This window comes from Nomia melanderi, chromosome 1, assembly GCF_051020985.1.
Source record: "Nomia melanderi isolate GNS246 chromosome 1, iyNomMela1, whole genome shotgun sequence".
NCBI classification, from domain to species: Eukaryota; Metazoa; Arthropoda; class Insecta; order Hymenoptera; family Halictidae; genus Nomia; species Nomia melanderi.
This window is the reverse complement of record NC_134999.1, coordinates 38,612,676-38,626,419: the sequence shown is the minus strand read 5'-3', so window position 1 is coordinate 38,626,419 and position 13,744 is coordinate 38,612,676.

The window sequence follows — 13,744 nt, the reverse complement described above, 5'->3', positions numbered from 1 at the left end:
TGCTGTCAGCCGCAACACACAACCCGCGTTCCCACTTCTACGCGGGCCCGCGAGTCCCTTTTCGTCTTTTTATCGTCATTCCCTTTATTTTCATGACTTACGATTGTTTCGAAAGACGTCCCACCACCGACGCGCCGGTCACGCGTACGCGGGCTTTCACGATGCGCTAATAATTTATAGAAGTATAATGGTCTACATACGAACCGCTGAGATATTGTTATTGCTCCGGCCCATGCCTCCAGCCACGATATTTAATATAAATATTTCCGCGGTGACTCGGGGGAATCGGCAGAAGTCCGCCGCCCGGACGCCATTGATTGAGTTCGATCGGGGATCCGCGCACACATGCGAGCCCCGCCGACACGCACACGGCGGAACCGATAATATTGTTCTACAAATCCGACAGCACGCACGCGTGGAGACCGAGTTCACGTGGCGGAGCGTGGCTCCGTGTCGTGTACGATCCAGAAGGGGAGGACGGGGCGGAGGAAAAAGGCAGGAGGAAAGAACGAAAAAGAATGGTCCGGGTACGTTTGAAACTTATATAAGTACGATCGGGAGAGGATCGAGGGAGGTAGATCCAGTGGGCCCGGCGGAGAGACCCGCTGAGTTATGGACACATTCGGGATTTCTTCAGGTTGTACCTGCTGGCGGTGGTTAGATGGAAAGGGCATAGTGCTTTATTGAATTGGGTTACATGATTTACGATACCGCCTCCCGATCTCGCTCGATCACCACTCCGGTCGGGGTGACTCGTAACGTTTAACCCCTTTCAAGGTACTTGACTCGGACTTTTTCACCGAATCCGTCGTTCCGTCGGGGACCATCGGTGAGATATCTTTGACAGGTGTGTCCGTTCGCGGGGAATACTCGGCGAGCCCGATAAAATCAATCGAGACCGCTTAATCAACGGTGCTCGATCGAACGCGGGATCCCGCGGCAATTAAACTGTGCGGCATTGTACCGTTTTACTGTCTATAAATTATCCGACACCAGGTAATTAAAAGTTCAAGAACTTCCGAGGTTATATTGCCGTCATAAAGTGGGCATTCATGGTTTCGGTCTCATCGTGATGTAGTGCGGACAAATGTCCGACAAGCGACGAAACGAAAAACAAGGTTTCCTCGGAATGCGTACGCGATGTCGGACGATCGAGTAAGGAATGTAAATCCCTGCCGCGGCTGGGACCGATGTAATTTAGCGATGCCCGAGAAACCTACCGATCGTCGGGAGGATTGTGCGCGAGCGCGCGCTCGCGGGGAGATATTAGCGATAAGGTGTATCTGCATCAACCTGCCGCACGAGCGATATTACTGCGGATTGATATAGTACCGCGTCCCGGTGAATATGTTGCTTCGTGTACTGTTCAGCATAATGACGTTGTATAGTAATGGCATGGTAATCACTGCAACTATTAATACACCGACGCGATATTTGTTCGCGAGCACGATCTTTCAGCGATCTCGGGCGCTCGGTATCTCTAGGCAGGCTGGTTGCTGCGCCGGGTACCCACTCACGTGTCGCGAATCTGTTTCGCTCGGAGTCCGCTAACATCTAGACAAGATAACCGACACGATTTGTCAACGAATATCAAGCTTTCTTCCTCTGGCGACAGAAAAAGAGCGATACGGGATAAAATATTAACGAAACGCGAGAACGTTACTCGGTCAGAGTGAAAATCCCGTGAAAACGAATCGTTGCTTCGCTGAGGTTTCAGCGATACCCGGTTTCACCATGGATGTCGTTCGGACGGCGAAGAAGGCAAACGTTGCACGCGCCGCCACGTGGGCCGTGGCGCGTATATTCCGCGAGTGCATAACGATAAAGCAAAGGTGAAATCTTTTCGCGGGATAAAACGATTTCTGTTCGTTCAGCCGGGATGCGGAGCACGCGCCATGCTCGCTCGTACGTCAATAAAATCAGCGGGTGTGGCTCCGGCTCATTGGCAAGCTCGTTCAGGGCCGGTCGGATCTCGCGATGCAGGAACAGTACCTCGTAAAACTGGAGAGAGAGAGTGTTCGTTTGCGCATCGATCGGGAGAAAAGTCCGTCAAGATCGCTTATCAGCCGCCGCGGTTCGTCTGGTCGACGTCGGACACCTCTATTCGACGAGAATTTCCGCTATGAGTTGTGTGAATGGCTCGGCGTGTCTGATTACAGCCGTTCAGGGAAAAATTCCGAGTCTATTGGAAGACCCGCGGAAATTCACCAATGAGAATTGGATGAATCCGCGCGGACTTGAACGAGTTTACGGCGAGGCATTCTTTCCCCGGCGATCCGGGGATCAGTGCTAGCTTTGTCCGTGTTACTCCATCTGGCATAACTTCTGTAACGAGGCTATCGGGAGTAACGGTGTTCACGGGGATCTTCGATCAAACTTAATCGAGAGCGGCGTGGCTGGCTGTCGGGGACGCTTGACGAGCGATTGCATAAAGAATTGGGTAATCCGACAGGACCGGTATATAACGACGGATGCAAAACCGTTTCTCCAATTTGAAACGACCTCGAAATTGCGATATATCGGGCGACCAGTCCCCGCGGTCTTGTTCTTGTTGCCAGCGGGATCTTGAACGATGGCTCGGGACTTAGAGCGTGTAGCATAAAATCGCCTCACTATATCAATCTCGCCTCCTTCTTACACGCAACCCGGGTGAAAAAGGGCGAAGCGGGGCGCGTCGGTGCCGCATAATTCTTGTCCCCGCTAACCGTGCATTAAAAATACGCTTCCGCCAGGAAGAAATGATCGGGGTCAAAGAAAATATACGTCACGGCCGAGGAAATCGATATTCTGAAATACGGCCCCGGCGACAGCAGGGGCGCGGCCGAAAAACGTACGGCTATCGTACGTTACGGATCGCCCGGAGACGAAAATGAAAAATGTACCGAAGACTTTTGCTTATCAGCGGCGCGCGTGGCTTGCGTGCCGCGAGAAAATTGGCAAGCTCGCGCTGCCGTTCTCGGAAGCGACGCGATGCTCGCCGGGCTACAATATTTGACCGAGTGAGTTAGGTATGGCCGATGGCTTCGAGCGAGTATCCCGTCTCCCAATTAGACCGAGCTGCTTTTCTCGAGCAAGCCTCGTCCGAAAATATTCTAAGCGAACAATCTGTCGTTGGAGATACTGCGATGAGCGTATGAGTAAATAAGGAACGGGTGAATCAACGATTAGAATATCCGAGCGCAACGCGTAACGGTGCTAACAATTTCGTCAACGATTTCAAGAAGGAGCGTTTCCCGTTCGCCCTGCGACGCGGACGAGCAGCAACAGTTGTCGGTACCAGCGTCGCGGTAATTACTGTCCCGTAACAACGAGGTTCTATGTTCGGCAGTAATTTATAGCGCGGTGATATACCGCTCGGTGGGCTCGGCTAATACGGTTACACTTGGCATATAACGTAGTGCCGCGTAAAGTCTATCGCAAGAATTTCGTGATTCGAGAGGCAGTAACGGGTAGAAGGCAGCGACGTAGTTAGGAATTACGGCGACGTGTCCCGCGAGCGGAAGAGCCGTAATACGATTTAACAGTGATTTAATAAGTGGACGGCTGCGCACGGTGAGGAGAATGCCTCCGATATCGCTCCTCTCTGTCCCGCGTCCCTTTCCAGTCGGTTCTCCGCGGCTTTCTTCCAGCGTCTGCCTTCTCTCTCGCGCGATCTTTCTCGGTAGAGCTCCGCTGGACGCCGCCACATTGGCGCCACGCACTCCCACCCACACTGGCAAGCGCACCCGCTAAAAGAGGCCTGCACATGCAAGCGCGCTCACGGCAGTGGCGGCGGTGGCGGCGGCGGCGGCGGCGGCGCGCCGTGCAAGTGCAACGTGTGCATCACGTACATCGACGATGATGTCAGAAGAATTTGCACCTGGCGGTTACGCGGTGCTTGTACGTCGACGATCGTACGCTACATCGTCCCGAAGACGAGGAAGGAGAAGCGAATTCCTTGTCGTTAGAAAGTACGGCGCGGGTACGCGTCCGCGGACCGGCTTACATGGGAAACCCTGCGCCGCCCGATGGAAACTCCTCTGCCCGATGCAACCGGCTACATCTTACTCCGCCGGATGCCGGTCGAATGCAAATAATTACCGTGGTTGGTTTACGGCTGCCGGCGCGGCGCGGCGCGGCGCGGTATCGTTCGCCACCGCGAGATAACAACACGGAACGCGAATACCGTTCGCGTATATCTGATACGCGCGCGATAGAACGGACACGATGTTGCCGTGGAAATTATTACGGGTAGGCTTAGCATAATTAATAATAATAGGAGGATACCGGCCGATGGGAATATTCCCGAGACTAAGGGCCGGCGGTATCGTCCGCGTGTTAGCGGTGGCGTTATCGGGAAAGAGAAAGACGCTGCCGCTTCACGGATCCTTGCGAGACCGTTCTGATGCAAGATGACAAGATTGAAGATAATGTGGCATAGTGTTCCGTGTCCGCGGCTTTGTTGCTTTTCTTGGTAAAAGTTGCGTGTAATGACGGCACCGGTATCGATTTTGCGTCGTTTGCATACTCGTACGCCTCTCGTCTTTCCTTCTGTGTTTCTTATTTCCTCGGCGCTGCTCTCAGCGGTGCGATTGCGGTGCATTAATATCATTAGCAGTACTGTAAATACCCATTCATCCTGTTCGCAATGACGCCGATTCCGAAAGTTATTCGATCGCCAAAGCTACGCGAACCATGAGACTCGCCGTTGGATATCATCTTCTTCCATCGACGAATCGATTAAACGGGAGACGATGGAACGCGGTAAAAGTAGGCGCGCGTTTATGAGCGCGCTCTGTCGCGCAGGCAGGATCGCGAGAGGAAGACGAGGCCGGGATGGAGAGGGTAAGTGAACGAGATACAGGTTGATCGATTTGGTAGACAGGTTACCGGTTCCTCAGGGGCGGCATCAGTGGATCTTCAGAGGTCCCGGAGAGGCTACTGAATTACTGACAGCCAAATAACAGGCCGATCCCTGGCGCGATGTTCCACGCGTTGTCGGCGCCCTTTCTCTTCCACCATTCCTCTTGCTCTCGGACGTCTCGCGGCTCGGGCCGTGCGGTGCACGGTTGTCCCAATATGGGCCAACATATTATGCATATCGGCCATCGTGGCTCTTATCTAAACGACGTAAGTACGGGCGCTTCTCTTTGGAGAAGCCGCCTGCGAATGTTCATCGTGTTCCGGTGCTTATCCGAGCCGCTGCCATTCGTCGGATCAACTTGATTAGGCCGGGACCCTTCGGACAGCTCCGTAAATGAAACGTACCTATTCGGAGGCCTAGCGCGAGACAGTCGACCGGTGGCCCGTCAGGTTAGGAAATAATAGCGGTAATAATCCGGCCGGTCCCGAGCATCGGGTCGCTCCTCTATTTCGTCGGTCGTTGCACTTGCCAGTTTTCGTGGAATGGCGTGCACGGTCGCGCGAATGCGTGCATCGAACTCGCGAGAGATCTACCCGATCCGAGGAGAAAGAGAAAGACGGAAAAGAGACGCCCGCGCTGTTGCACGGTCTACGCTGTACGTGCACCGATGTAATTATAGATTGTGTCTCTGCGCGACCTCTGCGCCGGATCTTATCGGGCCATCGTGGAAAAGTATCGCGCGCGATCGTAATTATTGCGCCAACCGGTGATTTTAACGAATGCCTGGCCGCTTTGCCGACCGATCTACCCGCTTCCAGATCGACGTGTCGATCGATCCCCGCGCGTGTGGGAGCGCGGGAGGACGAATTCGGGCGCGGTTATCGAGAGAAAGGAACAAATGACGCCGATTAGACGTGCACAGGTTCGAACGGATGGAACGGATCGTGCCAATTAATCCGATCCCTCCGCGAGGCTGAACCATCTTACGTAAGTCCCGTTCGCAGCGATCCGGACGATCGAAGGATTAATAGCTACCGACTGTCCTAGCGCAGATCCAATTAACCAGCTAGGCAGCGGTAGCTTCTTCGCTTCGGTCGCCGGGAATTCGCGCTCGATCCTAAAGGTGACGTTCACCTGCCATCAACCGAATGCCAACATTCCCTGGCAGACGTATCAAATGTCCGACGGACGAGGCGTCTTCGTGCCGCGTATTTTGATCCGTTCCGTCGCCTTGTCATCGATAAGCCCTCCGCCCTTGCAGGCGAATCGGTTATTCGTCGTGCAGCGCGCGCGACCGGGTCCTCGGGAGACTCCGGGCGACCCAGATGTGGCGAGCAAACATTAATTTGTTCCCCGTCGAATGCAATCGAGCCACGGGAGAGTTTAACCGGGTATGGCAGCTTGTCGTGTCGCAGTTAGTCAACGGTGAAGCCGAGACCACCCCGGTTTGCTCGGGTTGCCCCGCGCTGTCTCTCCTTCGCCTTCCTCCGCGGTGCGCCGACCTCCGTGTCCCTCTCTCTCTCTCCTTCCTCCCCGCGCCGCTCCTCTTTCGCCCTGTCCTATGCGTTTCCTGCTTACCCCCTTTGTGCTCTGGCCTATCCGTTTCTTACGCCTATGTGATTCATAGGCCGGCCAGAAAGGATCTACAACGCGGGTGTAGGATCCGGGCTCGTTCCGTCGGCGCTGCGAACGTTTTATGTACCTGCTCTTCCCTCGAATCACGCTGCGACCGATCGCCGAAGAAAAAGACTGCTCGCGTTCGTCGCTTCCGCGCCATTTGTCACTTTCGTTCAGTATTTCTAGCCCCGCGGCCAATTAAGCGATCGCCACGCGACTCCCGCCGATCGCGTGGACGCCCGACGCCGCGCCGAGGAATGCGGGTACGGTATGTTCTCGTTGTTCGATTAGTAATTGAGATTCGAGTCGTCCGGTTTCTGTCGTGTGATCCTGACGCTCGAAGCATTCGCGCGCTCGAAATTTGTCACGCCGCTCCCAAAGGCGGCGATATAGATACCGGCCCCGTTGTTGACTTGCACAAGTGCGACGCGAAAATCGGCTTGGTCATCGTAGAACATCGACAGAAATATCAAGGCTGCGAGAGAGCGCGTACTCGCGACGCGGCACGTTAACCAACCGCGATGACAATGTTCTTCTCGCGCTTTCTCGCCTCGATTACGCAAATTCAGGATCGGCACCGTGAGATAACGGAGCGGAGGCTTGGTTGGTTCGCCGTTCGGCGGTGACTGGCGATCGTTAAACCGTTTAACGAACTCATTCGAAAGGGGGATTAGAATACGCTCGCGGAAGATGCGTTTAAATCCGGCTAGACGTGTCGTTAACACGTCGACGGGATCCGGGAGCGTAAAATCCGTCCGGGAATCGGGGATACGCTCGTGATGCTTTAACGGGCGTCGTGAATAAATTTCAATAAATCCTCGCGCGAACGTTGGCCGATCCTTGCGGCAGTGACAACCGAAAATACGCTCGCGGGGGCTGGAGACGGGCCTAAGTGGTTAACCGAGGGAACAGTCGGCGCGAGATAACGCGGGACAAGAGTCGCGGCGGGTTAAAGGATCCGATAAGGAGCACACGCACGCCGAGACGCGGTTAACGATTTCATAAACGAGATACCGGCGGAGGGCAGAGCTAATTAAGCGATATAATCCGTGCGTTCTGATGGCCGTTAAAGGCAACATCAAATGAACACTTATCCGCGGCGGAAGATAGTTAAGATAAGGCCGCGGAGCGTCCGACTGCCTAATTACCAATGACACTCGTACACCAAATAAGATTATAATGCGCGCCGGTGTCTAGCGCACTATGTTTTAACACGCTATAAAATAAGCCATATCTCTGACAGGTACACAGCCACGAGTGCCGGGTATACGCTTTCAATTTGCCGATGCAATAGCGGCCGTCGAAAAACGCAATCGCCGCGCAAAACGGCAATTACAGTACTCGCGAACTCGAGTTTCATTGCAACCAGTAATTCTCGTTCAACCAGTTCCCACCCCGGGACCGCGGCTTCCCGTGAGGATATTATTCGCTAATTAGTCATCGGTCTCATAGTTCCCTCGAAACCTCGAGGATCGGTCGTTAGCCCCGTCGAAATAATTCCAGCGTTCGTGGAGCCCGAGCATCGGGTGTTCGCGCAAAGACGCGTTTCGCCGGGGCGCAGGATAAATAGGCGGGTCCCCGGTGTTGCAGAGTGGTTGTACCTGTACAGGACAGGTCCGTGGCCAGAAGTTGATCCACGATTATGGCCGCGACTGTCCTTGTTCCTTCGATCTGGTCCGATAACCGGGGCAACCCGTAGCCGGGATTCGTGGAGCGGTTTTCGGCGAAGAATCGTTTTCGATGTCGAGCCAATCTGCCTCGATCCGGAATGTGGCGCGCACCGCCACGGACAACCCGCTGGGCCACCGATTTTTCGACTCTTAACCCCGTGATCCGCACGACAAACGACTCTCCGGCCGCGAATAAATTCACGGCGTCCGCTCCCCGACCCGGCGGCGAACAATCCGAATAAAAATACCGGCGCGAGTTATGCGCCTCGGGGAACGAAAAACTGCCCCGGCCAATAATTGAACTACAAAACAGTCCATTGTTGCGGCTCGTCCGGCCCCGCGAGCACCGCTCCGAGGGATACGCCTCGCGATGACATTTTCTATCGGCGCTGGGATACCCACTCGCCGATAGGACGAGCGCAGGTGTGTCCTCCCGTTTCTTTTTCGACCGGCTCTCTCGCCGCTGCACTCTTTCGCCCCGCGCCATGTAGACCACACCGGTCCAGGAATGCACGGCACTTTCTTCGTCTCTTTATGGAAACGCGAGAAGTGTGCGAATCGGTTCCTCGCGTTCCATGGTCCGAGCCAGCGGACAGAGAAAGGCGAACGGACCCAAGACGAGCGGAACAGAGAGGGAGAGGGCAGTTCGCGTACGGTTTGCCAGTCAGACCGCACCTGCACGATTCCTATTCCTTACATGCGGTATCACTGTCTCTGTGATTACGGTATACGTGTGCGCGCCGCGGCCGCGGCCGCGGAACGCACCTGATTGTGTTCAGGTGAATCGTGCGCCGGACGATGACAGCTCGGGGAAAACTCGCGAGCTCATCGCTAACGTTTCATTAATCATCGTTTTATCGAGATATATTGTTGCGACGCCTGGCGCGATGCAACGCGGTTGCATCGACGTTCCCTCGCCGGTCGCGCGCAGGGGCCTCCCGTGCGGGAACTGGTTTCCCGCTTAAAACTTCCACCCGTTGCAACGATGATTACGAAGATTTAAATACAGTTTCGTTTCGCACTTTTATCCGCGATGAGCGAGGCTAACAATGACCCGCAATGCAGTCGGATCGCGGGACCGCATAGCCCGGTGAACATAAAGGTAGCCATAAAGAAATCGAACACGACTGTGGCCCGACGGTGGTGACCATTGGTTCTTGTGGGCGTCGGAGAATAAACGTAAACCTCCCTGGCAGCAGCCCGTGCAAAAATCGTTGACAATAACGGATTCAATCTCTAAGAACAAATAGCTCCAAACTGGGAGCTGGTGTCTTTTCATATCCTCTTTCGAGGGACTTTATTCTATTCTTTAAATTCCTGGCGTTAGACGTTCGTAGCTGTTGCACGCGACGAGGAATAGAATAGACGAACTGGAGGAACTCTTAGTTCCCGAAAATCTTCGCTAACAAAATACATACGTATATGTACGCGCGTATGTACATATACGTATATATTGATGCTTGAGTCTTCATAGTTCGAAGGAGTATTCCCCGACGCTCGGTTTGATTCATGACGCGGTCATACTCTTGAAAACGTAAGAAGAGACGCAACCTGGGAGGGACACCGGGTCCTTGTCAGGGATTACCAACCAAAGGATCCTCTTAACAACTGCCGGCCAATCCATTGGTTCGCAGCGGTGGATATATCTCGGGCGGACCGTGAATACGAGTCATGGTACGCTCGTAAAAAGGTGAGCCGGTGACAACCGCTATGACGCGAAATTTACGACGCCGAGGTCGTAGCCCAGGTCGAATCGTGAACACTGCTGGACAAGTTGTCGTTGACGTTGGCAAAAACGTCTCCTAGCGCTGCCTCGCCTATGCCTCGCGCGTTTATCATCGAAAGGGACGCCGAACAGTTCGTGTCCATCACGGTGGTTCGATTTTTTGCCTAACCTCGGCTTCGCACTCACGATTATTCCGCCGCGGAAGGAACGCGCGCAAAAATGCGCGCAGTGACATTGCTACGAGCCGTGTCCAACTCTGAGCGTAGCAGGAGCGTTTAATTGTTCTTTCTCTTAACAACGCTATGCCCCAATTCCAGCCAATGGAATGTGCATTGCTTACGATCCAACTTGGTGGTACGTTTCTTCGTAGATACAAATACGCGACGTACCTTTTAAATCATTCGTTCGCGTACGATGAGTTTAACAGTTTACACTTGCGACGATAATATCACGACGCTTTAGTCCTGACAGCAGATTACGCATGCTTTACCGGGAGACCTAGAATTCAGAAGATGAATTCCGTGGATGAAAATGGTAGTCGTGTCCGACGAGATTAAGACACTTTTAAGATGGATGATGTGACAAAGGTTTGATTTATGGCCACGGCGTAATCGAGTCGGGAAGCGATAATAATTCGTTAGATTCCCCGTGCCACCGATACCCGTTCACATTGTCGGTGTACGGTGATATTAATGTGACCAAGCCTTCTCCCCGCTACCAACACCGACACAGGGTCAACACAGCCGCAGCAATTCTCATTAATATTTCAATTACCAACTCCCGTTTACGATCGGGCAGCGCGGTCGAGTGTGGGCATAATGAACGGTAACTTTGTCATTGTGCCCGACGACATCTCGGTCAGCCGTAAGCAGCATTCCTAACGTAATTCCGGAATAGATTTACCATAATAAAATGATTATCATTAATGTGTCTTTTATGACGGCGCAATCTACCGCGACGAGTTCCCCAGAAGGGATTTCAGCGTTTTGCGGCTTCATCAGTTCGAGCATTCTATCGGCGGTGCTCGCATAATGCCCGGCATTACGGGCGTAATGTGTGTTTACGACTGCATATAATGCAAAATCAACGTCGCGGCGGCCGAGAGTGTGGCGCGACAGTAGAAAGGGGGACTCGATTCAATTGAGTATCACGCCCGGGCATTATTTATCGCTAAACGATCCTTGTTTTCCGCGGTTTCCGATCAAACCGCCCGAGCAATTTTTCATCGTTATTGCGTCAGGATAACAGGATCTCGGCACCGAGCCGCGACAAATTCCCGATTAAAATACGTTCGCATTCCGGGCGTCGGTTCGCGTCAGCTCGCGTCGCGCCGCGCCGCGTCGCGTCTGGTTTCCATGGTATTTCGCTAAACCGGCGAAGATCGGCGGGCCGATCGAAATTAATTTCAATGGGGAGTGTTTTATGACCCGCTGGGAGTTTCGAGAGTTATTTGAAGTCGCGTCGTACGGTTTCGAAAGCGGCCGCGGCGTCTGGAATTTAAGGATCCTTCACCGGCCGGAGGAAACCTTAAACTCACTTCGCGCCAGCCCCCATGCGATATTTTAAGGTTCGCGCGTTTTTTTCATGGCCGCGACATCAGGAACCGTAACCCCGCGACCCCGGCGACGCCGGAGGATAAATCGTCTCGTGGCCGGCCGCGAAGAAAATTCGTGAGCCACGTACGCGCGGCTTTTTGTCCAGCGTGTCGGTTGCAGGTCTCCGTTTTAATCGGCCTCGGTCGTGTAATTAATTGGCCGCGGTAACGAACCGCGCGCGGAGTGCGCTCGCCGGACTCCGCCGCGGGGAATTACAAACATTTATCATCTATTAATTAAGCGATTAGTCCGGCGTCGCTAACGAGAGGCTAGCGTGTGATGGAATTTCTTTGGCTCGCGTCTGACGCCGCCGGGCGAACCTCTATCCTACGGGCTAGGGCAGCGGCGAGGCAATCGGGATAATCGGATTCTAATTCGGTTCATTATAAATGTGGACGGATCACTGCGCGGTTTCTCCATTACCGCGCGATCCGTTACACGCCGCTCCGCGCCGCGAGGCGTGTAAACAGATTACACTTTCACGGTAATTATCCTTTCGATCGGCGTTCGGCGAATTACTCGCGCGTCTCGCGACGCCGAGTCTTCCAGCGTTCCACGGAGATTCTTTCGTTCGGACCGATTTACGATCGTTCTACCGGCATCGTTGCCCATAGACCGTTCTCCCGTCTGCCCAGATGGGACGACAATCGTTACAGTTTACGTTTGCGCGCGTATTCAAATGGGACAGCGTGGGCAGGCAAGAGAAAAGAGGCAGGTAGATTCACGAGAATATACGGCGCGTAGCGCGGCCCGCGCAGGTTGGCAGTCGCAACTATTCGGTGGTCGGGAGAGCCCGGCGTAACGAAAACTATGCTGCGTCCGGGGAAATTTGTATTCGTCGCTCTCGGTGTTCTTCCTTCTCCCTCTTCTCTCGATTCTTCTTTTCCCTTCCTCCTCCTCCTGCAGCTCTTGTTCTTTTTCGGGGTAGCGTGGGCGTCTCATGTTCTGGTTTCGCAAGACACCCGTTGCAATTGTCCGGTGACGCGCCGCCCCCACGGTTTTCTCCGCGGGAGGAACCCCAAGACTCTATGAGGGAACATTATAGCGTAGAATTTCGCGTAGGTTGTGTCGTGTCGCCTCTGAAGCGTGGCGCCACCGTGGCGGGACAATCCGCGTTACACCGATGCCACGCGCTCGTTTTACAACTCGCACGCGCGATACACTTCTATGCGCGTTACAGTTCCACGTGGGGCGAGTTTATCAAACGGTTGCGCAACCGTTGTCGCGAAATTGATCGCGCGGAATACTCCGTTACGGGCACCATTATTCCATTCTTCGCGAGCGTGGGTCGCGGACCCGGCTCTCTCGGCTCGGCTCGGCTCGGCTAGTCCCCGTACCCCGGGCTCGATTCAGTAATTGCGGCCAACAGTATTTTTCATCGGGATGGGAGGGGGCACCGATCAATGCTTCCCGATCAGATCGAGCCGGACAGGGATCCCGATTCAGACATGATAAAATTATCAGAAAGAAAGATGACGGCGATTTCGTCGATAATGAACAACGATGAGGTACCGTTGTAACAGCGGCCCGGCCCGGGATATCGGGGCGAGGGTGCCGTGATCGTGATCGATGTAGATCATTTCCTTCATCTATCCACGGCAATCCTTGCCGGCCGGCCCGGAGTGTCTCCGACGGTCTACGTCTACAGGTAAGTACACGTGTTTGTGACTACGTATACACGGCTGGTTCGACGAGATCCATTTCCGGGTCACGCCATGGCAGGTTGACGCCGGAGGTGGCTATACTCCGTCGTCCCTAACCGATATCTCGACTCCCAGGCATCGATTAGCATCGGTTCCTGGATCATCGTGATTCGCTCGTGGGACGATTTGCAACAGCGAAACGCAAACAGGAGTTTTCCTCTCTCGTTCGATCGGCACCGCGGAACATGATCCCGCAGCGGAATCCAACGGCCAGGGATAGAACCGGAATAGATTTCAGATCACAGTTATCCCCGACGACTGTTGAATATCCGACTTTTATGGGCCGAGCACGTCGGCGCGGACTTTTACACCGCGGTTTCAGCGTCCATTGTGTTCCCACATACATTAAGACGGTTATCCAAGTTTGCCGGGGCAGCCGGCGCGGAGGATACGAAAAATGAAATTAGAAAGGTAACGTTGCGCCAAATAAATTACTTTCTCGGAGCACCCGGTACGCCAGTTCCCCCTTTTGTTGACCGCACAATAAGACCTGCGCCAAACCAGGCTTTAATTGCACAGAAACGGCACGCCGGCGAACCGATAAAGACACCTGCGAGAGCCAACCGAGTGTGCCGCCTCAGCTATCCGAG